At 40.9% G+C, this 25,991-nt stretch overlaps 1 protein-coding gene across 10 annotated transcripts in view; it reads right to left on the bottom strand.

Annotated features, from left to right (window-relative positions):
- The window catches only part of MYO1B (myosin IB), a 181,348-nt gene that overhangs the window by 153,649 nt on the left and 1,708 nt on the right, over positions 1 to 25,991 (bottom strand). For 3 of the 10 annotated variants that reach the window (XM_009182652.3, XM_009182654.3, XM_009182651.3), the window contains exon 1: positions 9,368 to 9,759. The exons of 6 other annotated variants lie outside the window; for them this stretch is intronic. The gene's annotated coding sequence lies outside the window, so the exon portion shown is untranslated. Of the gene's footprint in view, positions 1 to 9,367; positions 9,760 to 25,991 lie in introns of those variants that run through there. One more of the 10 variants, XM_009182646.2, reaches the window with a different exon arrangement.

Here is a 25,991-nt window from a genome sequence, read left to right as displayed (position 1 = left end):
CCTTTGTGCCTGTGGCATTAGAGAATTTGAGAAAAATTCAAGATGCCAGAGTATGGGTTGGCTATTTCTTAAGGATTTATAAGAAAAAGACAAGCTTGTTGTGAAACTGGACTGTCTGAAAGGCCAGAGAGGAAAACATATGGCACTGCTTAGAGGGCTCGCTCTGCCTGGAGGTGGCAGACATAGAGATGTAACCTATCCCAAGCACTACCTCTGCCTCTGTGGCCTGAGAAAGAAATAAGCACTCCCGCCATGCAGATGTAGCCCAGGAGCAGTGTCACCTCACTCTACTGCTTCTTAATGCTTCCTACTAGCCCCAGGTGGATTCTACTACTAAGAACTATGGCAAACTGCAAAGCACCAAGGCCAGGAAACAAATTATCAGACCACGTTCTAGTTTCAAAACTTTGGGACTTGGCAGTATATTCCGTTTGGGTTACTAGCCCAGAAAAGCAGTCTCTCTATCTAAGGGTACCAATTTAGGCCAGCCACAAGCCCACCAACTGGTGCCAGGCAACTCCACAGGCTGTGCCAGTTCTTTCCAGTTGTTTGTTCATCCAAGAACAAAATATATTATTGCAATTGTTCCTTCTCCTATCTACTCTCATCTCAAGAACTTCCAAAACAACTACCTATATTTCAACATGCACTAATTCATTTACTGGTATCTTTTGTAAAGTTAAAACGCCATTTAAAATACTGACAGCAGCATTTCAAAAGTTCCTCAAAATCCAAGAGAATGCAGCATAAACATCCTATAGCATCTGAAAATGGCCATCTGTGACCTACCACATAAACTTAATGAGTCTACCCAATCACTAACCTTAAATTGCAAGCCACTTACCATATGTCAACATCATCTGCACTTGGGAATGTCAAGACCAACACAGCCCCCCAAACACACAGAGATGGCTACACTAAACAGCACATCCATGTGAGGTGCATGGTAATTCCACTATTCAATATAAAAATGATACTACACAGGAGTTATTCCAAATTGATAATTAAATAATAACTAAGAGGAGATGGAGGATAAGCTAAAATAAAATGCATCTTATCTCATGGTCCTCCATTGAATTTGAAGTTCTCAGAGTACCACAGATAAGAACAATGTATATGTTGAAACACTTTTATTGTAGAATTTGAAAGAATACTCACAAATCAGAGCTGTGGTTGCAATGATTAATAAGAATATTAAATCACTAACATGGTTTTAAATTTGAAGGAACTTCTTTTTTTTTTTTTAGATTTAAATAGAAAGAGGATCTTACTGTGTTACCCAGGCTGGTCTTGAACTCCAGGTTTCAAATGATCCTTCTGCCTTGAACTCCCAAAGTGCTGGGATTGCAGGCATGAGCCACTGCACCCAGCCTAAAGGAACTTTTAAAACAAAGCCAAAAGAGCCATTTACAGGAAAACTTAGTGAAAGCAGTTATCTATTGCTTTTGTATATGTAAATGAGGACATTTGAAACACATATATTATAACATCATTAGCAGTATAACATCATTAGCAATATACACCAGAGGCAGCACCTACAGGGATTCTTCTTCGCATAGTAACATGTGTGTTTTATCTGACTCCAGTTCCACTCATTAACCTCCCTGTATAGTGGTCATGTATGCATGACAGCACCTTTTCTAGAAAATCAGCTCTTTGGTGTCAAGAATCACGCCTTATTCAACTTTATTTCCCGAAAGCACAATGCACAGCCTCTTCCACATGGTAGCCATTCAGTGATACACAAAGGGAAAACAAGTATGCAAATTTCCGATTGACAACTGAGTCATACAGCAATGCACGTCCTCACAGCTGCCATCCTTTGGTTTGGTCACAGCAGACCAGAAGGCAAAACAATGACAGTGACTTCAAGCCACTTTGATCCATTCCTCCAAAAACATATTATCAACAAAGCGCAGGAAACAGAATTGAGCCACTTCGCTCCCAACAAGATCCTAATGCTTTTAAGAATAACATGAGAAACATATTTAGGTAAGAAAATGGAGCCAATGTGGCAAGATTTCATGAACACAGTAACTCTCAGCAAATTCTGATGGCAAAACAAAGGCAAAAGAGGGGCCAAGTCTGTAGGATGTGGTTCAGCACCTAATATAATGAGCTAAGGGAGTGAGAAAAACTGGAATTTCCTTCCTAGATCTTTTAAAATAGCACCAAATCTCATCTCTCTGAGACGGGTTAGATTAAATTTCTATTCAATTCAGTTCAACCAGCTTTTACAGTATTGAGGCCTGTTGTGTTGCTGGCATGGTGTGAAGTGTTAAGAACACAGTGAACATCGTGGTACCTCCCCCTCCCTGCATCACCCTCTAGGAACTCACAGTCCAATAGAAAAGACAAGAAAATAGGCTACTTATGAAATTTTCAAGAAACTTTTTAATAATTAAAAGTAATACATGTTCACTATACAAAAAAAAAAAAACTAGAAAACATAGATAAGCAAAAAGACTGTAAACCATATTCGACATCCTTATGCTTTGATCTAAATCCTTTTGAATTTATTAGAATCCTTTTGAAAACTGATTTTTACAACCAATGAACTGGCCACCTTCCCTTATTTTGTAAATTTTGATATGTTGTCTCAAGGTAGGAATGTGACATCTTTTCACAGGAGCTGAAATTGTAGTGCTGCATCAATCATGCCCCCACCACTTTTAAATTCAGCCAAATTGCATGGCCATCTGCTCCTTTATTCTTACCTTCTCCTTTACCCCAAACTAGCAACCCATATTATCGACAGCCTGCCTACGAATCATCTCAACCACTTGGCTGTGTCTAACATCTCAACACACTTCCAAAATTTGTAATAATCATCCCACAACAAAATATAAAAAACAAACAAGAAAAACCTTATTCCCTCTAAATTCCACAAAATAACAACTGACCCATGCAGGTTCTCATCCTTGGCTTCTCCCTCTCTCTTACTTCCTCCCCCATATCCAATCTGTCTCACTGATTGCATCACTTTGATTACTCTCACTTCCATATCCCTTCCCCTCAAGAGCCCTCTAAGGGGTCTCTCTGCCTTGTCTCGCCACCACAGCCCTGCCAGCCCTTTCCTTTCCCCCATCCCATACCACCCAAGTTACTTTTTCAAATCACAATCTGATTAGGCACATCCTGCTTCAAACCCTTCAATAACTCTCTAGTGCCTTTCCGCCAGCATTATTATTCTTTAGCAGAGCCTCCAACAAATTAAACATAGAGTCCCTATGTGACTGAGAAATTCCAATTCTGGGTATATACCTAAAAGAAGTGAAAGACGGATCTCAAACAGATATTGGTATACCCATGTTCAAGGCAGCATCATTCACAACAGCCAAAGGGTGTAAGTAACCCAACTGTCCATCAATGGATGAACGGATAAGCAAAATATGATACATACACAAAATGGAACATTACTCAGCCTTAAAAAGGAAGGAAATCCTGATACATGCTACAACATCAATGAACCGCGAAGGCACCATGTTATGGGAAATAAGCCAGCCCCAAGAGTCCAAATATATGATCCCACTTATATAAGGTACACAGAAAAGTCAAATTCATACAGACAAAGAAGAATGGTAGTTACCAGGAGCTGGGAGGAGAGGGTAATGAGGAGATGCTATTTAACAGGTAGAATTTTAGTTTGGGATAATGAAAAATCTCTAGAGATAGTGGTGATGGCGGCACAATAGTGTGAATGTACTTAATGTGACTAAACTGTACACTTAAAAAAGGTTAAAATGGCAAATTTTATGTTATGTATATTTTACCAAATTTTTTTAAAAAGTCCTTAGCAGAGAACCCATGATTCCACAGTCTTTCTCCTTAGTCTAATCTCTCCCCTGCAAAGTCCCCTCTTACACACACACAAAGATGCCAAGGCCTGCCGCAGCACCTTCAACCAGCCCACAGCTGAGTGATGGGTATACACCAGCCCAAACAAAGCTTCCAAAGATCTGCCATCAGGACACAGACACCACAGTCAGTTGGCTGTGGGCAGCAGAATAGGGAGCTCACAGAGATCCAGGGAACAGGATATCATGCAGAGGAACCTTCCCAGACTCCTCCAGAGGAAGCCTGTCTGAAGAGAAGAATGAAGCATGGTGACAGACCATGAGGGGCAGACAGAACAGCTGCGTTTGCTGCCCAGAGTGGTTCTAGCTGTAGACCCTCAAGAGGTTCCACTGAGCCTCCTGTCAGACATAAATACCCTTCGACTTAAACCAGTGTCAATAACCATTCCTCACAGGAGACATGCTGTGAGCATGCCACGTCTTACGGACTGAATGCTTGTGTCCTCCCAAAATCCATTATGTCGAAGCCCTAGCCCCCAGTATGATGAGAGTTGGAGGTTGGTCCTTTGGAAAGTAATTTGGTTTAGATGCAGTCAGGAGGGTGAGGCCTCCATGAAGAGATTGGTGTCCTTATAAGAAGAAAAGAAACCAGGGCTCACTCTTTCCTGCAGTTTGAAGACACATCAAAAACGCAGCCATCTGCAAGCCAGGAAGAGGACCCTCACCAGAAATCGAATCTACCAGCAACTTGATCTCCCACTCCCCAGCCTCCAGAACTGTGAGAAATAAAGGACTGTTCTTTAAGCCACCCAGTCCACGGTATCTTGTTACAGCAGCTTGATCAGACCAATATGCCAAAATACTTCCCTTCCCTCACAATTGTGAGTTTGTCTGTCTGCTCTTCTCCTGGAGAAGGGAGACTTAAGTTCTCAATGTGCAGAGGCCCCATGCCTGGCAGCGTGGCTGACACACAGGGCTCTGGTGTATAGAGAAAACGAATAAATAAATGCACATTAGAGAGGCACGGCCCATTCTTCTGTCCAGGTCGGTTTCCATCATCACTACCCTTCTGCTCCAGGTCACAACTGGCAAAGGACCATCAGAGAGCCTCGATGGTACACCATGAATGTTCTCACAAAGGATTAAAGTTAGAAACCAAAGGACAAGACACTTCCTTAGTATTCACTAACCAAAAAGGCAAACTGGGTGAAAACTGGATTCTATAGGACAATTTACTCAAGCAGCATTATTCTCAAAGGTAATAGGGCTGGTGGGCCACACAGAACCACATGGGGTGCCCTGCAGGGCTCCCTAAAGCATTGGAGAAAGTGGGTACCCTGACATGCATTTGTGAAAAGAGTTAGGTGATGGCTGATTTTCATTCCCACCTACACGCTTGCTTAGAGATATTTATATAAGGTGTGTCTATTCATGGCATTTACCTCACCAGTTACAGTTCTCTCATTTTCCAATCCTTAATTTCACTGTGAAAGCCAACTATATATTGAGAAACCCCTCACCCCATTTTCTCTAAAGTTTTCTGCTGAAAATGTCTAATGGAATGCTAGTAGGAGGGCTTTTGTTAGAATCTTGGATTATGGAAGAAATAGGCACAACTACTGGGCAATTTCCATATAGTATGTTGTTGCCTTGTGTTCAAATTCTGGCTAATACAAAGGACATGAAATTACCAGGCAATGAGGAAATCCAATAGATTTAAACACGAAGAGAAAACAAACAAATGGATAACAGCAAATGGAAGCCTATATGCCATACCTGATTCCAACCTTAAAAAGCTGTGAGTGGGAGGGGCCATTAATTCAACATTCTGGTTATCTAAGGGTTAACACCCTAGGTTGTGTCTCTGCATAGACAGAGAGGGGTCAGTACCACCAAGATCAAGGTCTGTTTCTGTCTGAGTGTAGAAAAGCTGGCCTTATCAACAAAAGCCACCAACAAGGAGATACTCTCAATCCACCACCCTCAATCCCAGGCACAGGCCAGTTATTAAGAACTGAAAGACAGCATCTAGAACTTTACAATTCGCAAAGTGACAAGGGGGGAAAAAGTGTTTTTCCCGACTGTGTAAAGTGAGAATGACAAACTACACCATCTAGACTAATTAGAAGAAATTCTGAGTCAAAAATAACGGCGGCTGCTATAACAACATGGAAGGTTTTGGATTACCAGTTACCAACTCTCACTTGTGACGTAAGGGCAAAATTTCTAAGTGCCTTTGTTTATAATTAAAGAGCAAGGAGAGAGACCTTAGAATCCCAGGCAAAACCTTCTTTTAAAAAAGAAAGCAGTGGAGCCAGATGGTTCCTAGAAGAGCCAGGGCGAGGATGAAGCTTTTCTGACGGGTCTGAAAATGGTCTTTCACACCTATTCTATTACATACATCCTTCAGTCTAATTCCTAAACACCAAGCTCTTCACAACAGTGCACAGTTTTTCAAAGACAGTTTTTGCTTCCATATTACAGAAGGCTTGCAGCAATAGTTTACCACAAAGGATCCTTTCGATCCACCCCAATGTGGTATGGCACAGGCTGTGGAGCCACAGACCCAGGCTCGAATCCAAAAGAATTCATCTCTGGAATTCAAATTTCTAATCTAAAAAATCAGGGATGACAACATCTATTCCACAGGGCTGTTATGTAGCCTGACCGAGAGAGCAGACTCAGTAGATGAATTTCTCCCTCTCCAATGCCCCTTTCTTCTTCTCACCCTGAAGAGCTGACCTACTCTTCTGTCCTGTCTCCTAGCAGGTATGTCCAGGTAACTAACCTAGTGAGTGGCCTCATTTGCAGTTGATCTTGCATGAGGTTTAACACCCCGAGGAGGAAATGCAGCCAACATGACTGTCCCTACAGTCATTTCCCGGAGGAAGCTCTGCAGAGTCATGGCAGGAATGGCTGCCAAAGGGCAGGTCAACTTCAGAGAGCACACCCCCCACTCCAAGGCTGGGTCTGAAAGTCGTGCCCTGCCTCCCTCTCCACCCCCTCCACATGGACCCCTCACCTGCCACAACCCTAGAAGGTCCAGGATGGGCAGCATGCAGCCCGGCTGTAGGGGAACCTGTCGTCATACTACACGGCTCACAATGACTGGAGAATTAATGAGCTAATGTCTGAAAAAAGGCTACAAGTTCCCGAGGGACAAGGTAGCCAAAAACTATAAACCGCTGTTATATCCAGAAACACAAACTCAGCTGTACAGAGGAACGTGCTAATTATAATGCACGGACTTTTCAATGTGTTCCTTCGAGGCAGATTTTTAAAATTCCAAGAAGTCAATGTGTTTAGATTGGCAAATCTGAGACCCTGGAACCCCCAGGTGAATGTAAAACTGTTCAAACGTAACTGGCACACCCGACTCTGATTTGTTCCTGGTGGGTGCACAGACGCCAAGAAAGACTGGTGATTACTGAATTGAATACAGCCACCAGGAGAAAACCAACTTCCCTTCCAAATGAATCAGCTTATTAATCAGAGGGTCCCAATCTGGTTCCATATGCTAAGATCCTCACCAAAGTCTTACACCACTTGTAGATTCATTTCTCTGTTCTCTTTATGCTTGATCAGATCATGCAATCACTCAAGGGTGCTCCCTCATTGTAATTAAAAGTACAGTGATTTGCACCTGGTAGGCACTCACATAGGGTTTCCTCTACCCATTAGTTTTGGAGGCCACTCCATATTGGTTCTGAACAAAGACACTCACATAAAACAGCCTGGGATACACTACGGCAGAACGACCTTCTCTTAAAAAAAAAAAAAAAAAAAAAAAAAACCAGGGGCCTTCCCATCGTTCAGGCTCTTTTCAGTGATAATAGAGAGAAATGTACTGGATTTAGTGCACTATTCTTGTTTGTAGGCTAAGGAAGCAAATTATCCCTCCAGAAAACAACAGCTTTGGCATTCTGCAAAAGATCATAGGTTACAATGACTACTGCAGTGGTTCTGGAAAAAACATCCACAAAATCCAAGTTGCAGACCCAGCTTTGCAGCTAGCTCACAGTGAGACACTGGGCACAGTGCTACCTTCGAGCCTCAGTTTCCTCAAAAAGCATATAACACATCGTCTCCTAAGATCTTGTCCTGGCTTCCAATGCTGTTGATTCAACAAAAAAAAAAGGTTCAACTCTGGAAAGACTGAGTTCACTCATTTTGGGGTTAGCATGCATCCTGAATCTGGTTATAGAGAATGTTAAAAACCAAAAAGCCAGCAAATGCCAGACCACAAGAATCTCTCTCAATGACATTACTCAGAAGCAAAGGAAAGCAGCTCTGTTTATTCTGACCTCATAATCAAAATAAAATTAAGAGTGTAACCATACACAGCACAGAAAGACGCACAGAATAACCAGATAAGTTAGGCCATCAAGGCACATTTGAACATGGTTCCTGTGTGTTTACAATACATGGTTAGCTACAAAATGGAACTGGTTACTTTAAAAAATTCATCTAGTTAGGAAAGCAAAAAAAAAAAGTCTAACGATTACAAATTAAGAAATCTACATGTAAAGGAGGGAAAAAATATGCATCACTCAACAGTGAAGCTTTGGTAATGCCTTCATAATCAAGGTTTAAAAATGTTTTTTAGAATAATAAAAATTCAGAAGCTTCCTCAAGCAGTTACCCACTAAAATAAAGTCTAATAAACCATGTAAACAAAGGGAGAGATATTTACACATTTACATTAGGATTTCATGAATGTTTACTAGTTGAGAATTGATCAAACAAAAACAGCTAAGATGTTCCAAAAAAGACACTGATAATGTAAATTGAGAAATATTTTTTAAAGAAAATAGCTAAACTGCTGCAATGGGTTACTTCACCTACACTGATTAAAATCAACAATCATATTAGAATTTGGAAACATTTTCTAGGTAAATTTCTAGTTTTTCTAATGTTGGGGGCATTAAAAATCAAAGGCACCATAATTCCTTACATATCCTTAAATACATTCTGAAGTTACGAAGAACAAAAGACAATCCAAACAAATCAACCTATAAGACATGCCATAACTAATCATTTTTAAGTCACAAATAAAATGCTTACTGAATTCACATTTGTAAATGTTAACTAAATTTGAATAACAGTTCTGCTAATTTCCAAATATTCCACAGGATACAGCAGTTATTTCATATATTTATATAAGGAGACATACCTGCAAATAACACCCCCCCACACAGTTTTTTCTCCTTGAATACAGCACACGTTACTAACCTGTAAAGCTATAGGATAATTCATTTTTAAAGTTAATTACCTTGACCATGTGTGGAGCAATACAACAAATTTTCCCAAGGAAAGTTTTGGTAAGAAATAAAATATACAATAGTGAACCACTTTGTAAAAACCTGATTAAGAAAAGGTAACTTCCTTCTACAAGTAGTTTATCAAAAAAGGGGCTTTCGAAATACATTATTATATTACAAATCATCAAAACTTAAAATTTAAAGTTCTACCCTTACATTTGTCTCTCAATAGGTGGGTAGAAAAGCTAGGGTTCTTTTTAAACGACAAAATTATAAGGCCCCTCTAGTTTAGAAATTAAAACTGCTTACCAACTTTTCTTCTCCATTGTTTTTTCCACTGATTTAACTAGCACTTTAGCCTTCAGTTCATATGAAAGAGAGAGACAAACATTCGTTGTGACAGGGAGAACACACTAAGTACAACAAATATTTTGCAAACAGATAAGAAGACGAAAGTAGGTCAATATCCTGTGGCTAGGAAGAGGCGGCCCCAGCTTCAATCCAGGGCTGTTTTATATGAGTTAATCATATAAAATTGATCGAGAGTCCATCATGGTTACATGCTGGACTCTCTTCTATTGACAACCTCTCACTCGGACCCATGCTCCTGGTATTCAGAAAGCACTAGGCAGGCAACGAAAGAAGAAAGAAGGAGAGACACAACTACTGCTTCTCATGCATGTGCAATCTAATTGAGGAAAGAATACTTAAGAGTAAGCTAACTAATATAATAATATGCTCACATAGGGCAGGCGATTCACCTCAAAAGGAGGAATATAGAGATGAACATTTCTGTTTAGAGGTGGAGCTACTATCATGGAGCAGGAGAATCACAGAAGGATAGATGAAGAGGTGAAATTTGACCTTGAAAGGTGAGTTGGATGTGATTAAGCAGAAAAGAAGTTTAAAGCAAGAAATAAAAAACATATTCCGAAGACGGTGACCTGGCAAAATGGTAGCAGAGGACGACCAGTATAGGATCCCGACGAACAGTGAAGCTGGGATGAAAGGTAAGCCAAGGCTAGACTGGGAGTCAGACCTAACAAGCCCACAGTTGCTAGAGTGGTGGGAATGGGAGGGCGGGGAGAGAGAAGCATTACACAGCCCAACCAGCTTACTTATGGCACACATCAAGATGGCAACAACTGAGGCTCAGAGTCACTGGTGATGGTCCCATGGAAGATAAAACTGAGGACAGCCACTACATACAGAGGACAGGGAGCCACCAAAATGATTTTGAGCACAACAGAGACAACAAATTTAATGGAAGCTTAAGCAGAGGATGGGTGGTCTGAATTTGTTGGGAAAGTGACTAAATGCAGGGAGGACTGCTCCGTGCAGTTGTTCAGTTTGTGTACCGCATAAAAGTGGGCCAGCCAGGGTGGGAAATTAGGTGACTAAAATAAAGCTGAGCTCCTGTGGGACTGTGTCTGCCCCAAAGAGTGCCTTTTTCTCACTGCATACAGGCCCTATACAAGATAGTATACCAAGGAGTTCATTTGAGGTACCAATCTAGTAGTTGAGGAACGAGAATTAGGATAATGCTAATGCAAATGAAACAGGAGATGTGCCAAGGGAAATCACAGATGAGTCTATCATAAAAGGTGGCAAACTAATTTGATAGAGGGTGTGAAAGAAACAGGAGGGTTTAAGACTAAAGTAGAGGTTCTCTTACCTAAATGCTTTAGGATTGACAATTTGGTTGATTTTTTTTTTTTAAGTCAGTTAAATTTGGAAGTCATAAAAAATGATACATACCTAAACATGTCATTTTAAATGAAGCTCTATAAATACACATTTATTGTCAATCTTTTGTTATCGAGCTGGAGCCTTTTCTTTGAGTACATGTCCACCATTGCGATCAACGGTCTTTCTTTTATAAACCATCCTCAAGGCATCATCCTCCAAGTCCAATTTCTTTAAAGAATGGTAATGGTAAGGCTCTAAAGAGCCCTGGAAAGTGATGTGTGGTAGACCTCGTTACCCTTTACAAATGCCCCGTACCCCTCTCTACATCCCGCCTTGCTGAATTCAGGCACACAGCCAGTGAGAGCTTCACAGCAGGCGTCCCCTCTGCCACAGGGACCGGCAATGTTCCAGAAGGTACTGCCCCATCAGACTGTGCTCTGGAGTAAGGTTAAGGACAAATGGAGCAGAGTCCCCATCTGATCCACAATGGACACACAGTGTGAACATGGGTTACTGCTTTGAGCCAGTATGATTGTCAAGTTTTACATAATCACGACTTAATCCACCACTCATGAATAACTGATAATATCAGTGAGAATACTTTTATTTTATGGTCCCCCCAATCTTTACTTATCTCAGCCGCTCCGAAATTAGCTGCAGTCATTTATGGTAATTCATTCTTACCAGGTGATTTCCAAAGCATTCAAATGAATTTTCATAGAAACAACAATTCTTTTGGCACACACGTTTAAAATCATTATATTAAACTATAATAAGTACGCCTGGCACACACAGGTCTGGGAATTAACACAGTCAGGTCTGGAGAATCATTCATCTCAACTGGTGGGAAAAGAAACTCAAGAGCACACTACAGGGTAGTCCTCTAGCTTGGAGTATTAGTGTATACCTGGCATCGGCTGATCCATTTTACAGAGGAAAAGAGAACACCAACTAATCCAGCAAGTATGGGAGTCAATAAAAGATCATGCTGTTTTCTAAAGCCGTGAGTCTGGACAATTACAAGAATAAATAGTACTATCATATCACCAGGTTAAAAATCTGGTTGGCTTTTCAAAAGTATATCCAACTACCATATTTATTCTGACCCAAATACATGGTCATAAGTGCTTAAGTTATTTAGGAAAGCACAAAAATAACACTTCAAATCCACAACCAGACATAGAGTCAAGAGTACAAGTCACATGTCATTCTATAACTTGGCTTTTAAAGATAGAATAAACACAGAAATTACTATTAAAAACTAAATTTGAGTTTCATACTTTAAAATCACATACTTCTTTAAAATTGTCAACACAGACCAATGTTTCTCTGAAAAGGAAATACATTCTCTTGAAAAAAGCAAAGGCTCCCAGAAAAATCTGGGTGCTTCTATTATAAGTAGCTAAATGGTATATCCATTCATGATTGACATACTTTTAGAAATCTGACATTCACTCTCTTCAATAAAAATATGTTCTTTTATGTAAAAATGATATTGATGTATTTCAATAAGACTACTAAAACACTGTGTGAAGACATATACACCAGAAACCCCAAAACAACCAATATTATGTAAACATATACACACCAGAAGCCCAAAACAGCCAAACAGTTTAACACATACATACAAGTCAATCCTGACCCTAGCACCAGGCATGTAAGGCTCCCCACTCAGCACCAAATAGAATAACCTTAACTTCTACATAGCTTTAATTTAAAAAAAAAAAAAAAAAAAAAAAAGCCTATCTGGAAAAAAAGTAATATTATACCCTCCAAAATAAATCTGCCCCCACGCTCTACAGGGATAGCTACCCACTCAGTCTTATTTTAACCAAAGTAAGCTCTTGAAAAGAAAGGAAACCCTAGCTGTCCACATCCCACCCCCGGACACTCCTTATTTTCCTTAGTGCTTCTCCATCCTCTACTTGTCACAGAAAGATGTTCCCAGAGTTCTATCCTCCGCCTTCCTCTCTTCTCACTCCACCCTCTAAGCAATCCTAACACTATCCACACCTTCAACCACACGTAGCTGCCCATGATCCCCTCATCTGAACCCCAGGTCCTGGCTTTTCCCTAAACTCCAGACCTTGTATTTCAACAGTCCCTGAAGCTCCCTCACTGCTGGATGCTCCACATCCCAAAATGAACCCCTCACCTGCAGCCCTGTCTATGCAAACCATTCCCAACATCACACAAACCAGAAACTAGGGAGTTAAACCAGATTCCAACTCAGCCTGCCCCACCAACCAAGTCACTCCATCCATTGCCTGATTACATCAAAGAGTTCACAGCAATCTTTGACCCAATCATCTCATTCTCAATATCTACCGTTAGAAAATCACTCAAAATATAGAAAAGGTTATAGGTACAAAAAGGCTCATCACAGTATTACTCACAACAGCAAAGTGGCAGAAGGAACCCAAATGCCCAAAAATAAAGGGATGTTGCAGAAAATGATGGTACTCAATGGAATAATACACAACTAGAAAATTTATTTCAAATACTATGCTGCAATATAGAAAATGTATGTACTCTATGATTACGATCACATTTTAAAACATTCACATAAAAAGCCTGGAAAAGAATATTCAGAAATGACCACAGTTGATACTTTTAGAGTGGTAGGCTCATAAATGACTTTTTAAACTCTATTTTCCTGCATCCCTTCAGCTGCTGTTCCACCTCCCGCTACATCTGTTGCAATACCAACTCAAACTCCCATAAAATAAAGTTCCCCCTAAATCCTATTATGCTCGTAGCCCTCAGCATGAGATCCTCAAAATTGATTAATTCTTTCAAGAAATCCAACTGGACATATCAACAGCTGCACAACTGGGCTCCCAACATCTGTGGGGGTTATTAACTGTTCTAGTCAGAAAACTTCACCATGCACAAGCTGCTGCCAAGACAGCAACTGTAAAGCTGGAAGCTAAATCACAGAGTAGGTGAAGTCAACTATGTATCAAATGTCCAACCTGGCTCACTGCCTGCCAGGTAACGAAGGGGCATTTTCTCCATGCGAGTTGCAGAGGATAGTCAGGTATTACAGCCCAGAGTCCATGAGACACAAAACAGGTCACTTTGAAGGACGTAAATTAGTACAAGTTTCCTTTAACATTTTACCTATACCTCTGTGCTGTTTTTTAAACTGGCAACAAGTACCAAGTATTAACTGGCAGTTCTAGCATTATGTCTTCCATGCCCATGCCATACCCTTGCCATGCCTAAGCTAAACCCAACAACTTGATTCTCCTCCACAGTATTAGTGTGTATGAAATGAAGATACAAGGTCCTGCCAACATCATGTAGCTCTGTGACAAAAGCAAACAAGCAGCTATAACTGCTGCCCTATTCAAAAAGGGTATATAGTCATGCACCACGTCCATTTCCGTCAACAACAGATCACACATATAATGGTGGTCCCATAAGATCAAAATGCCGTTGAAAAATTCCTATCGCCTAGTGACATCACGATGCAGTTACTTTGTGGTTTTATAAATTTAGGGTAGCCTAAGTGTACAGTGTTTATAAAGTCTATACTGGTGTACAGTAATGTCCTAGACCCTCACATTCACCCATCACTCACTGACTCTCCCAGAGCAACTTCTAGTCTTGCAAGCTCTATTCATAAGTGCCCTAGAGAGGTACATTTTTTATCTTTTATATCACATCTTTACTATTCCTTCTCTTTGTTTAGATACACAAATACTACTGCTTTATAATTGCCTATAATATTCAGTACGGTAACACACCATACAGGTTTGTAGACTAGGAGCAATTGGCTATACTTGTGTTGGCTGTACCTGTATACGTATGTTGGCTATACCTGCATACGGCTATCTGTCCCATCTAAGTTCGTGTAAGTCCACTTTGTGGTGTTTGCACAATGACAAAATCACCTGACGACACACTTCACAGAATGTATACCCATCATTAAGCGATACATATATTGTTTCCAATTTTAAAATTTCCTATGATGTCTTTTTTTGAAAAACCAATGCTAAAGTCTAGCTACACACATTCTATAAAACTAGATTTTACTGTAATTGTCCCAGACTTCCTTAAAGCAGAAAAAGAACTATCATAAATATTTATCATATATTCAAATTAGGCATTTGTCACTGGAGATAAAAAACCTAAATTGTGGAATAAGGTACAGAAAGGCATCACCTTACTTCCATTTATTTAAATGCCCTCAACTAGATTTTATACTCAACTATGCAGCATCATTAAATTAGCAATATTCCTCGTGTAAACAGCTCTGCAGCTGATACCAGGTAACATTACTGTAACCCACTACCTTCTTTCAAATCTATGTCAGCATTATTTTTAAGATACTTATAAAACACCACTGCTAAGAACAAATTCCTGTAGATAAACACACTTTGCAGGAAAGTCCATTTCTCCACCCACAATTACATCAAAAGAGCAGCACGAAAGAAAAGCTGGAAAGTTCGCTGAACTTTTCAGTGATTAAAATCAATGGGGTTTTGAAGAAATTTGTCAGATTTGGCATGGTTTCTTTGTAAAAATGTATTTTGGTAATTTTCCAGAATTCTGTTGGAAAACTTCAAAAATTCTGACACATACCAAAATGGCAGCAACACAGATAACCCTAGGCAAAATAGGCAAAGAGGAAAAATTTAACTTCAACATCCCCTCAATCTTCCCTTCCTTGCAGCCACCCAATCTTCCAAGATTCCTAGTGCTTTTAGGAGGCCACAGACCCCCAGAGTTCATTAATTTGTCAGCAAATAAATTAACTATCAATTAATTCTAGGTGTAAGTAAGTAAAGGGCAACTTCATTTAGATTTCTGAGAGTGAAAAGTTATATTTACCTATTTTGACAATAAAAATAAAACTGATGCTTTATTTTGAATTGAATAAACGGGTGCATCCAAGAACAGAAAACCAAACACCGCATGTTCTCACTCATAGGCGGGAACTGAACAATGAGATCACTTGGACTCGGGAAGGGGAACATCACACACCGGGGCCTATCATGGGGAGGGGGCAGGGGGGAGGGATTGCACTGGGAGTTATACCTGATATAAATGACGAGTTGATGGGTGCTGACGAGTTGATGGGTGCAGCACAGCAACATGGCACAAGTATACATATGTAACAAACCTGCACATTATGCACATGTAGCCTAGAACTTAAAGTATAATAATAATAAAAAATAAAAATAAATAAAAATAAATAAATGGGTGCATCATTTCTGCACGACGGCAAGTAAAGAAGATGGATTAAAAGGAGAGACTTTCAAGGGGACGGGGGAGGAAGAGGGGACCGGATGAAAGAGAGACAGATGGCAAGAGGCCCACTAAGGGAGCACAGAAGAAACAAAAAGGGAAAATAATGACAGACAAAAAAAAAAAATTCACAGAAAAGGGGGATTCACAAGGAATAGCCCCATCTTCTAACTTTTGGGGATACTTCTGCTAAAGACTTTTCAATACCGTTACTTAGTTTCTGCAACTATAAGCACAAATGGGAAGGTCCTTCACCTGTGAATGCCACTAGAGCAGGCCCACCCCTGGCTTCTCACTCTCTCCTGTCCCTTTTTAGCAAACCACTTGAAGACTGCCAGCCTGACTTTTCTTTCTTCAAATAATTTTATTATATTATTGGTACAGAGGTAACGTAACCAGATTACAGAAGATTTAGAAAATAGAGAGTTAAAAGTAAAAGTCACCCCAATCTACTATCCTAACACAATCACTGTTAACGTTTTGGTTTCTTTTTTTTGCCATGTTTCTCCCTATATTTTCCAAAGGAGTCCCCTGTACGAAATCCTAAATGATGTGCACTGCTAGGATTCAAACAGGTTTAAATATCTGGTGTGGGAGAAGAGGAAGCCCAGGAATGCATTGCAGGAAAGGCTGAACAGTAGTAACTAACATCTACACCAAGTGCTTGCTCTGTGCCTGACACTGTTCTAGGGACTGCACATGTGCTGATTCATTTAATCCTTACTATAACCCAAAGAAGGCAGCTCTGCAAAATTACCCACATTGTGCAGACGAGAAAAAGGAGGCAGTTTAAGCTACAAGGCCAAGGTCCGGAGGCTACCAGGCAGAAGAGTCAAGTTTCAAAAACCAGTACTGTCTCCAGAGACCAGCCCTTCACCACCGCACCACATAGCTTTTCACTATAGAGAGGACTCATCTCAATGTAAGCTCAGTCGTGCTTGCCCCAGAGCAAAGCCTCAATGACCAAACAGAGCACGGATTCTAGGTAGAATAAGGTGTGTGTAACTCAGCTTGGATCCCATCCCATTGTCATGTCTGAGCCCTCAGTGTGTGTTTAAGAGACGGTGAAGGAGGGAGAGTGAAGGCTGAGACGCTGGACAAAACACAGAAGGCCCTGTTCACCACCCCTCCCAGGAAGGGCAGAGCAGTCTTCTTCCGACCTGACCTGACCTAAAAGGACCCAGCCTATCAGTGGAGAGCTCGGCAGGAAACTGCTAAGCAGGACACTTGTGTCCAGCAGACGCCAGGACCCAAAGGCTGCAGCAGTGGCAATACTCAAAATGCAGAGGGGGTTGGGGCATGGGCAGTGGCCCCATTCAAGCCTCATCATGGAAGTAGCTCTCTGAATCTAGGCAGCTTCATTTGGCAGGACGAGGAAATACTGACCAAAAATAAATATCTTCACTTTGTCATAATAGTGTATAAAACACTGTTAAATACCACTATTATGATAATTTACTAAGAATTAATAACTTGATTTAAGTCATCAGTCACTAAAATTCCCATCCTTGTATCATTCAGAGTAGAGTCCCACCTTGGGGCTTCTGAGCCTCTTTTTATTGCCTAGAAAGTTCTTCCATCCTCCTCATTCTCTAACACCAAATCATCCTTCAGGCAGCTGTGTGAATGTTTATTTCCTAAGCCAGGCTTGTACTGCAATCTAATTTTCCCTCTCTCCGCCTTTCTCACAGCCCCCTGTCCTTTTCCTTCACAGTATCGATGCCAATTCATGAATATATATTTATCTGTGTCCATTTCCACAATGTCTCTTTCCCTTCACATTCATGAGAGCAGAAACCACATTGTTTTGTTCAACATTAAAGACTCAGTACAGGACAGGTGTGGTGGCCCATACCTGTAATCCTAACACTTCAAGAGGCTGAGGAGGGAGGATCACTTGAGGCCAGATCAAGACCAGCCTGGGTAACAAAGCAAGACCCCGTCTCCACAAAAAAATGTAAAAATTAGTGGGGCGTGGAGATGCTGCCTGTAGTCCTAGCTGCTTGGGAGGTGGAGACAGGAGGATCACTTGTGCCCAGGAGTTTGGTCCTGCAGTGAGCTATGATCACACCACTATACTCCGGCCTGAGCAACAGAGAGACCCTGTCTCTAAAACAGAAACAAAAACGCAGTACATAGTACAGTGCCTGAAATATACTAGGCACCTAAACATTTGATGAGTTAATAAATGAATACATTAAATAACTAAAAGTCACCCTTCCCTACTTCTAAAAGTATTACATATGATTTTTAAATTAGGCCACACCTGTAATCCCAGAACTTGGGAGACCAAGGCAAGAGAACTGATTGAGGCCAGGAGCCTGTGACCAATGAGACATTATCTCTACAAAAAATTTTAAAATTAGTTGGGCATGGAGGCGCATACCAATAGTCCTAGATACTTGGGAGGCTGAGGTGGGAGGCTCACTTGAATCCAGGAGTTTGAGGACACACTGAGCTATGATCACACCACTGCATTCCAGCCTGTGCAACAGAGCCAGACCCTGTCTCCAAAATAAATAAATAAATAAATAAATAAAGTGAATTATGACATTTTCAATAAAGGCTAAGTTATTTTGTGCTCTATTAGAAAAGCCCCCCAACTGCAGGCTCCCATAGCAAACACAGGTTTAGACGTGAACTTGATCAATCAAGAACTATTTATAAACAAATACAAAACCAATCCCTTTCTTGTACACTAGCAACACTAATGAGAAATGTACTAAATAATTCATTCACAATGACCACAGAAACCTTCATGGTGCTTCATGCACCTTGGCAGGAATCTAACAAAAGGTATGAAAGAGTTTTACACATAAAACGATAAAATTTCATTGAAGGACATAAAAGACCTATTAAAGAGGCTTATGAGGTTTGTGGATGGGAAACCATGAAACCATAAAGATGTCAATTCTTCCTGAATTTCTATTCAAATGCAACACAATTTGAATAACACAAAATTAAAGAAAAAAGCCCCACAAGTGACAAGCTTGTTGAACATATGTGCAAGCTAACCTGTGGGGGAAACAGAGGAGAATGTGATGTGCATGTGATGCGCCAACTGACGCAAATATGGAAAATGGAATTTTGTGGGAATTCCAACAATTTAACTGTATGAATGTGTAAGTTACTTTCAACATTTCATTGTGCTTCAAGTATTTTCTTCTTTTTTTTTTTTTTTTAGTTGTGAAACAGTAAGTGTTGTAAGTTCAGAAGAACAACAAGGGCATCCTGAGTCTAGGAAAACTGACAGAGAAGATGGGCACAAAGTTGGGCACAGAAAGATGTGTCAATGTGATAGGGGAGAGGAGCTTCTCGGGGGAAGGAATGACCCAGAACAACAAGGTAAAAGCACAAGACACAGTTGAGAGTGAACCAAGTACGGCTCACATGGAATGTACTTTCCCACAGTAGGCCAGGCAGTGACAGAACCTAAAAAGGTACAGTGAAGTGACCACGGCAGTGTTATCTACAAAATGATCCCCCCAAAACATGGTACAATGGTGACATAAGTTGGGACATGTGAATATTATATCTTTCTCTTGGGAATTCATAGTACACAGTCACGAATGAAGGCCATGAGAAGTCTTTCTACAAAGAAACTTAACCAACTATTCTAACGTGTACCTGGCCAAGGATCCCCTTTTACAGGAACATCTATCAACTTTATGGGTGGATTTTTTTTTTTTTTCCAACTTACTAATTTTTTACGGAACAACTCACTTTGGGTAACACTATACCCTAGTAACTCAGCCTTTTAAAGGTCTGAACGAGAATGAGGGCTTGAGGATTTGCAAAGGGCCAAGATAGCAGGGAACAATAAATCAGACATAGTGACTGACAGGAGGAATGTAAGGGTCACAGAAAATGGGGAAGTAGGTGATGTTCTAGAATCCAAAGTCAAGATGGTGATGAAAAGGCTATTAGCACAAACAGTGAAGTCCACAGGGGACCAAGTATTATGTAAGAGGTAATAAATTTGGATTTCGACAGGTTTGGAGAGACAGATATCTCCCTAGAAAGAAAACTAAGCAAGAGGTTAAGACTTGGAGTCAGTTTCTCAGATCTGTCCCCTGTGAACTTTCAGAGGTGAGCAAGTCTCAAGTACAGTGAAGGAGTTACAGTGGTGACCTTTAAGACACTTTTCAATAGCAACTTTCTGCCATTCCAAAAATTGAAAATTTGAAATAAAAATACCAACATAATCAAGTTCTATCTTTAAAGTGTGAAATGTGTGAACGTAGGATAAAAATAAACAATTCAAGATGAATTTCAGTAAATGGATGAGAGGTTTTTAAGAGATCATGCAATTACAGCCACTCAAGAGACATCTATGAACCTTTATAAAGCTGACATCAGGCGTCTAACTCTATTTTCCTCCCTGAATGTCACAGAATACCTGCAGAATACTACAGCAAATAAGCCCTGAACCTGACCAATGTGGCAGTTCATATATTTTTATGAATAGCTCTCAACACTTTGAAAATTTCAGGCAAGTGAGAACTTTTTCATAAATAGCTCACTATATCAGGGGTAGCTCAAAACTGTGATCTACCTATTATGACTATTAGCAGATTATATGAGGACCACAAAAATAACAAGCCACGCAAATTGGCATAGGCCCAATGTCTATGAAAATTAAGCCTTTCCTTAAAGCATTTAGACTATGGGTCTAAAATGAATAAAACAGTGACCAATCACTCTGAAGTACTTTGAAGGGAAAAAATGATCAGTTAGGAAGCTAGTATATTTGCAATCCGAACATCACAAATAGCACTCAGGATCTAACATAAAATTTAAAGCAAAGCAGCAACGATGGAGGAGAGAGAAGGTGTACACTGGAAAATGTAAGTGGCACCAGCAGGAATCTTGCAATTAAGGTTCTTTGTGTATTTTGGGGGAGCTTTGTTGTTGTAGTTGCAGTGTGAAAATGCTTTCATGTAACCAGTGAAAATTAAGTAGGCAAATGACGTGTATATGTACTATAACGTCAATAACTAATAATCTGTTCCACTGTCCTTTCAATTCAATTTTCTAAAAAATCTTTAAAGACACTGCATTCTTTTTTTAAACAAATTTAAAAACCTGTAATGTACAATTCTGAACTACATTACTACATTTTCATTTTAACACAAGAAAATTAAGCCATCTGTGCAATCTTAAAGCATCTTGAGTCCAGGAAGAATTGGACTGAAAGTCCCCGGAAGGCAGAGATTTGGTTTTCTCTTAAGCCTCTCTTAAGTTATCAAGGAAAGACAGGCCCCTCGCGTTTTCAGAAACTTATCAGGTGCTTAACTGATAAGCAAAAGAAGAATGTCCATTTTTACTTTTCTGCTATTTCTAAAACTGCCTATCTTGGGAGAATACAAATTCCACACCAACTCTCCTCCCGAAACCCAGCTCTGCAACGGCATCCACACCGCTTCATTCTCACACATCAAAGATCTGAGCTCCAAGACTGGATGCCCTGTGGCATGCTGCTCGCAGGCAGACTGGAGACCAGAGATCAGTCAAACTCCCTGAAACTCCCAGATGACAATCTATTCCTGAAGATAAAGGCATGGCCAGCGAGGGGGTAAGAAAAGGGACCGGCTATTCAGTCTCTCACTAGCAGGCTGAATCTTGTCTCCCTCAGTTGAGGAAGGAGAATGACACAGGACTGAGAAGCCAAAGCCCTCAGAAAAGGACAAACTGAGAAGCAGTTCAATCAATTCTCCTAGCTTTGGACCAGCCAAGGACACCTGCAGGAACCCTGACTCCAAGTGACAAAGGAAAGTAGCCAGGAAGGAGAGGGACAATAGGTGGGCTCTCCCTCTAACTCCTTAAAACGAACTCCTTACAAGTGACCAAAGCATCAACGTACTCACCCATAGAACCAAAGTATTTGCCCAAAGCTTCACAGTACTCATTCAAAGCTTCACAGTACTCATTCAAAGCTTCACAGTACTCATTCAAAGCTTCACAGTACACCCTACCTGGTGGCACTTCGTTGTTCTGGGAAGCAAGTGGTCTCTGAGGCTTGATCTCTGGGCTAGTGACTCAATTCCCTCATCTACAAATACCTCCTACTAAAGGACAGTGATGAGAAGGAAATCAACCTACAGAAAGTACCCAGCATGAGGCCTAGCACAAAGCAAGCACCCAATACTTAAAAAACAGTAGCATGAGTTATATCATATAACTCATTATGAATGATTCATTCTTTGGAGACTTGGCATGTCTGGTCCACAAGAGCCTTTTAAAATGCAAATATGACTGAAGTCTATTAACAGCCTTAGTTGACAGCCACGTTGAACACAGGATGAGGAAGGGATGCTGGCAGGTGTGCAGAGAAGAGGGTTGGCAGAGGTACCAAGGACCTGCCATGCACCAGGGAAGACACTGTTATTCAAACCTTCTCCCATTGAATGGTAGTTTATATATCACTTTTTTGGACCTCAGTCAGGGTTCTGAACCTGAACCCTTTCACATCATTGGAGGCTGGAGGAAATAAAACCTAAGTCAGAGAAGAAGCTGGCACCTGTGTTCAGTTTTCTTCCACTCTCTTGCTTCTGTTTGTTCCCAGCTTTTGTCTCAAAAGCAAGTGTTCCCCTGGCCTTGGTCACTACAGCTGTCATAGCCATTTTCATTTCACCAACATCCACTCTTGGAATGCATCCCCCTGCCCTGCTAAAACGTCCCTGAAGGCACAATGGATTTCCTTTCTTCCTTTTAAAATGTGTCTAATGCATTGCCTTGCATGACCTGTGTGCTTAATAAAATATGAACTGATGAAGAAGAGGCTGAGAACTGCAAAGACCTACCAAAGGCTGTAAGAGTGTAATGCTGGGAAACATCCTTTTTCCTCCTCTATGCTGCTTACGGGAAGTTGGAAGGTGGTTACCTGCTAGAGTTTAGCAAACCATGTGTCTGCCTCTCCTCCAGAGGCAAACGTCTAAAACAGCCAGTGGAGGAGAATTTCATTGCCCGAGGAGACTAAAGTTACTGTCACCTATACCACAAAACCTGAGAAGACCCCAAATGGTGTCCTAGCTTGAAATAAACAAGGCAGAACTTCCAGTCTTCAAATTCTTATCTTAGAAACAAAACAAAACAAAACAAAAAACCCAATATTGACTTTTCCATTTGCCCAGGAGCATTCTGAGGAATCCACAAACAATCCATGATGCCAAGTGTTAAACTCCATTCTGCTCCTGTACTTGGTGTCAAGGTCTGGTACCTCCTGCCCAGTGCCACTGTCAGTGCCACCCTAAGGACAGACACCACTGCTATTCCCTTTTCATGCAGATGCCTAAACTAGTTTACTTCCCCTGTGGGGAAGGGATGAGCACAAAAATCATGCAGAATATGTGTTCCCACAGAGCTCAGAACGTTGATGATCTCAGAGGATATTGTACAGAAAGACCCTTGACACTTCCCTAAGGAAGAATGTCTTCTGTAAAAGGCTACTGCCAGGACAAAAAGCATGTGCTGAGAAAAATCTACGGCCTGCTGCTGCGAGTGTTTCCAATTCTGATGTCCCACTTCCTCTTTATAAGCACATTCCTTCCCTCCTTATTTCTCTTCTTAAAAAGACACTCTGGCATTGGGTCTCAGTTAAGAAGCAAAGTGCAATGTTCTATTAAAGGCTGTAAGATAAAAAGGGCTTAAAATGGATTTCAATAAACATAAAAGCCTTGAATGCAATATAAGATCTACTGTGTGCTACCACGTTTAATGTTTGGAAAAAAGAACTTATTTTTAAATGTTGGCAGCCTAACTTTTTAAAAATAAAGTTTCATTCACTTACAGCTTATTCACACAGGCCATAACATACAGCTCTTTAGCAATACTGTTCTAAGAGTTGTAACGTCCTAACCTGGCCTTCCAAACCTATCTCACAGTGGTTTTTGGAAGAATCAATAATAGATGTGAAAGTAATTTGAAATCTGCCAAGGGCTAATCAACTAGATAATCAAACTTGTTATTCCTATTATTAACACATATCATAGCATACAGTATATACCTAAAGAGTATGGACTTTGGAATTCCAAATTGCACTTCCACCACTTTCTAGTTAGCTACACAAGCACAGATGGTCTTCAATTTAAAATGGTTCAACTTAGGATTTTTTGACTCTACACCGGTGCAAAAATGATAGGCATTCAGTGGAAATCGTACTTAGAATTTTGAATTGCGATGTTTTCTGGGGCTAGCCATATGCAGTATGATACACTATCGCAATGCTGGGCAGTGGCAGTGAGCCGCAGCTCCCAGTCAGCCACACAGCCACAAGGATGAACAACCAATACTTTACAGTGGACCGTGTTACCAGATGACTTTGCCCACCTGTAGGCTAATGTAACTGTTCCGGACACATTAAAGGTTCGGTACATTAGGTGTATTAAATGAATTTTCAACTTACAATATTTTCAACTTATGATGGGTTTATCAGGATATAACCCCATTGTAAATCTAGGAGCTTCTGTACGGTGTAAGGGGCAAGTTACTTAACTCCTCCAGGCCTCAGTTTCCACTGGAAAATGGAGATAACACCCACTTTATCAAGTTGTTGTGATGATGAATATAGTAAATGTATGTAAAATTCTTGGCACATAATGAACACATATTAAATGATAGCTCTAATTATTGTTAGGCTAATTAAAATTCAAATGTTCGGCCAGGCGCAGTGGCTCACGCCTGTAATCCCAGCACTTTGGGAGGCCGAGGAGGGCAGATCACAAGGTCAGGAGATCAAGACCATCCTGGCTAACACAGTGAAACCCCGTCTCTACTAAAAATACAAAAAATTAGCCGGGCGTGGTGGCGGGCGCCTGTAGTCCCAGTTACTTGGAAGGCTGAGGCAGGAGAATGGCATGAACCCGGGAGGCGGAGCTTGCAGTGGGCTGAGATTGCGCCACTGCACTCCAGCCTGGGCGACAGAGCGCGACTCCGTCTCAAAACAAAACAAAACAAGAAATCCAAATGTTCACCTATTGAAAACAGTAGAAGGGAGATAGATGAGACGACAATCTTACCCAAAGGAGGACAAATGCTAAAAACATGGATGCTACATGCTGGGGATCTCTTCTTAGCCAAACACCACCCACCCACCTCACTCCCTCTTCTTCCCCATGATGTCAGACGTTCCTCCTTGCTTTGCATAACTGTGCAGCGATCAGGGAAAGTTAGTCTTTAACTCCAGGCTTGACAAAGTGATGATTCATCCTGGGAAGGGGGTACAGCCTGTTGCCAGCCTTATCACACAATCAGGCATCCACCAGAATGGCCAGAGGCCAGAGACCAGAGACCAGCCACTTAGGATTCTGCTGTCTGTCCGCATCTCCAGTAGTGGCAGTGTTCAGATGCTTTACATTTTGTTAATGTATAGAACAATGAGTACTTGAGAGGAATTCAATTGTGTTGTATTTTATGAAACAATTCACAGCATAAGTGAAAAGTCCAAAATGGTAAGACAACAACAAAACAAGTCTCCCTCTGTTAGCTGCCCCAGCACAACGTTTTGCCAGGCAGTGTGTTAGTTCTAATGACAAACAGCTTGACGGTTGGACACCATCCCACTTCAACTTCACATCATAATGGCTCCTGAGGACAAGTCCCAGTGCTTTTCAGCCTGGCCTGAAAATTTGACCACATCCCCCACGAAAAAGACAAACCCTCAGCAGTAGCTTACACAGCTCTTTCCCATTACCATTTAGTGGGCAGGAGACATTTTTTCCCCCCACAGCAAGCTCCTAATTCGCCTTCTTAGGTTAAGAGGCTTTCAAACTCGGTTCATCTCAAAATAAATGGCCAAAGGGGTGATTTAATGGCGGACCCTCAGCTTGTCAAAGAGGCAGCTCTGGGCCACTTCCCAATCCTGTCTGCAGCCAGACTACTACAACAGAATGTCTCCTAAATTATCACCACAGTAATTCTAACCTTCAGTCCGACTTTGGGAATCCTTCCACCAGTGTCCCATAGGTACAAACCATGAATGCCTGGAAAT

The sequence above is a fragment of the Papio anubis genome, chromosome 10 (assembly GCF_008728515.1).
Source record: "Papio anubis isolate 15944 chromosome 10, Panubis1.0, whole genome shotgun sequence".
Classification (NCBI taxonomy): Eukaryota; Metazoa; Chordata; class Mammalia; order Primates; family Cercopithecidae; genus Papio; species Papio anubis.
Note: the sequence above shows the minus strand (reverse complement) of the source record. Positions and strands in the feature narration are given on the sequence as shown.